The following is a 3,554-nucleotide window of genomic DNA, read 5'->3' on the forward strand; positions in this document are numbered from 1 at the left end:
ACTTTTGGTGATATTTATCCTCTCTATTGTTTTTTTTTGTTCTCTATGTCATTTATTTCTGCTTTAATCCTTGTTATTTCTTTTCTTGTACTTGGTTTAGGATTGGTTTGCTGTTCATTTTCTAGCTTCTTCAGTTGATCCATTAGTTCTTTGATTTTGGCTCTTTCTTCCTTTTTCATATATGCGTTTAGTGCTATAAATTTCCCCCTTAGCACTGCTTTTGCTGCATCCCATAGGTTTTGGTATGTTGTGTTCTCATTTTCATTTGTCTCTATATATTTAGCAATTTCTCTTGCTATTTCTTCTTTAACCCACTGATTGTTTAGGAGTGTGTTGTTTAACCTCCAGGTATTTGTGAATTTTCTAAGTCTCTGATGGTTATTGACTTCTAATTGTATTCCATTGTGGTCAGAGAATGTGCTTTGAATAATTTCAATCTTTTTAAATTTATTGAGGCTCGTTTTATGTCCCAGCATATGATCTATTCTGGAGAAAGTTCCGTGAGCACTAGAAAAGTATGTGTATCCTGGTGATTTGGGATGTAATGTCCTGTATATGTCTGTTAAATCTAATTCATTTATCAGATTGTTTAGGTTTTCAATTTCCTTATTGGTCTTCTGTCTGGTTGATCTATCTATAGGAGAGAGTGATGTCTTGAAGTCTCCCACAATTATTGTGGAAACATCAATTGCTTCCTTTAGTTTTGCCAGTGTTTCTCTCATGTATTTTGTGGCACCTTGTTTGGGTGCATAGACATTTACGATTGTTATTTCTTCTTGCTGAATTGCCCCTTTTATTAGTACGTAGTGGCCTTCTTTGTCTCTCAAAACATCCCTGCATTTGAAGTCTATTTTATCTGAGATTAATATTGCTACACCTGCTTTCTTTTGGCTGTAGGTTGCATGAAATATTTTTTTCCATCCTTTCACTTTCAGTTTCTTTGTGTCCCTGTGTCTAAGATGAGTCTCTTGTATGCAACATATTGATGGTTCATTTTTTTTGATCCATTCTGCGAATCTGTATCTTTTAATTGGGGAGTTTAATCCATTTACATTCAACGTTATAACCGTGAAGGCATTTCGTGAATCAGCCATCTTATCCTTTGGTTTATGTTTGTCATATTTTTCCCCACTCTCTATTAATATCCTTTATTGTACCCATACCGAATCTCTTTAGTACTGAACCTTTCTCCAAGTCTCTCTGTCCTGTCTTTGTTTCTCTGTCTGTAGGGCTCCCTTGAGTATCTCCAGTAGGGCAGGTCTCTTGTTAGCAAATTCTCTCAGCATTTGTTTGTCTGTGAAAAATTTAAGCTCTCCCTCAAATTTGAAGGAGAGCTTTGCTGGATAAAGTATTCTTGGCTGGAAATTTTTCTCACTCAGAATTTTAAATATATCGTGCCACTGCCTTCTTGCCTCCATGGTGGCTGCTGAGTAGTCACTACTTAGTCTTATGCTGTTTCCTTTGTATGTGGTGAATTGCTTTTCTCTTGCTGCTTTCAGAACTTGCTCCTTCTCTTCTGTGTTTGATAGTGTGATCAGTATATGTCTCAGAGTGGGTTTATTTGGATTTATTCTATTTGGAGTTCGCTGAGCATTTATGATTTGTGTATTTATGTTCTTTAGAAGATTTGGGAAGTTTTCCCCAACAATTTCTTTGAATACTCTTCCTAGACCTTTACCCTTTTCTTCCCCTTCTGGGACACCAATGAGTCTTATATTTGGACGTTTCATATTATCTATCATATCCCTGAGGTCCATTTTGAGTTTTTCAGTTTTTTTCCCCATTCTTTCTTTTATGCTTTCATTTTCCATTCTGTCATCTTCGAGGTCACTGATTCGTTGTTCAGCTTCCTCTAGTCTTGTACTGTGAGTGTCCAGAATCTTTTTAATTTGGTCAACAGTTTCTTTAATTTCCATAAGATCATCCATTTTTTTATTTAGTCTTGCAATGTCTTCTTTATGCTCTTCTAGGGTCTTCTTGATTTCCTTTATCTCCCGTACTATGGTCTCATTGTTCATCTTTAGTTCTTTGAGTAGTTGCTCTAGGTGCTGTGTCTCTTCTGGTCTTTTGATTTGGGTGCTTGGGCTTGGGTTATCCATATCGTCTGTTTTTTTCATATGCTTTATAATTTTCTGTTGTTTTTGGCCTCGTGGCATTTGCTGAGCTTGATAGGGTTCTTTTAGGATTTGTAGACCAATTGAAGTCCTTATCTCTAATTTATCAGATCTACAGCTTCGTGGAGTACACTTTCTCTAACTAACCAGCAGGTGGCGTCCACGAGCCACCTGTTCTCCACAAGCCAGTTCTCCCCTGCTTAGCCTTTTTGGTGAGTGGGGGAGTGAGTCTTGTGGGGTCCAATTGGTGTACCAAGCTTGCGTGTGTAGTTGGTGTTGCCTGCCCTGTATATGGGGCGTGTTTCTGGGCAGTCAGGGAGGGGGGGTGGCTCTAACAATCAAATCTCCCTGGTGATCCTAGAGTTTTTAAAGCTGCTGCAATAGTCTAATCCTTCAGTTCAGTCCTGCCACAGTTTGTCTCTGCCACTGACCCACAAGTCCTTGGTATTGGCGTATGGCTCCTGAGACTTGCAAGTGGGCCCCTCTTCCAGGCCGTGCACCCTGGGTCCTCTGTTGAGGGATGACTGTGCTATGTCACAGGTGAGTGCCGTCCCCCTAGGGCAGTTCTGGGCTGCTGGGCTGTGTAGGGAGGCTCCCAGTCTGCTGAAATGATGGCTGAATGGGGCTTTGTTAATTCACACTGCTCTACCTTCCCAACTCTGGGACAATCAGCTGAGGTTGCAGGGAAGGCTAATGTCCACGCCCAGTTTTGTGGTGTGTGCCTGTTATTTGAAGCACTTCTGTCACACTGGGTTGTCTGGGGAAGTTCTGGTCTATGGGGCTGGCGATGGGCAGGAGTGTTTCCTGTCCACCAGGATGATGGCTGTGAGCGGACACCCCCCTTTTCTTGGGAAGTTGTGGTGTTTAGTGAATTTTCTCAGCCACTGGGTTATTGCGTTTTGTCTCAGAGCTCTCCTAGTTCTGCTCTTGACTTGACCTGCCCAAATAGCAAGTCTTTGAAGCTTTCTGTATTGGGCTTCTTAGAGTAATTGTTTTAGAAAAAGAAAAAAGGATTAAAAAATACAAACAAATAAACAAAAAACAAACAAACAAAAAAAAACGGGCCCTCCTCAGAGATCTAATGGGTTATTGAAATGCTAAGAGACAAAGCAACCAGAGCCATTAAGGAAAGGTCCACAGGGCAGAGAGATCAGCTTTTCTTCGGGATTTGCATATGCGCCTCAGGGCCCTTCCCCTTTCTATGTTCACCAGAACTCCAAAAATCCTCCGCTTTTATTTTGGAGTTTTTCGTGTTGTTTTTTTTTCTATGCCTGTCTCCTCTCTGCTGGGCTGGCTGCTCTCAGATTCTCTGGTGTCTGGTCTCAGTCTATCTATGGTTGGAGTTTGAATCAGTAGAATGAGTTTCCGATAAGGGCTGCCACTGCAGTTCTCCCTTCTCCTTCCCGGAGCTGACAACCCCTCTTCCCCCGGGACTGAGCC

The sequence above is a fragment of the Choloepus didactylus genome (genome assembly GCF_015220235.1).
Source record: "Choloepus didactylus isolate mChoDid1 chromosome Y unlocalized genomic scaffold, mChoDid1.pri SUPER_Y_unloc1, whole genome shotgun sequence".
NCBI classification, from domain to species: Eukaryota; Metazoa; Chordata; class Mammalia; order Pilosa; family Megalonychidae; genus Choloepus; species Choloepus didactylus.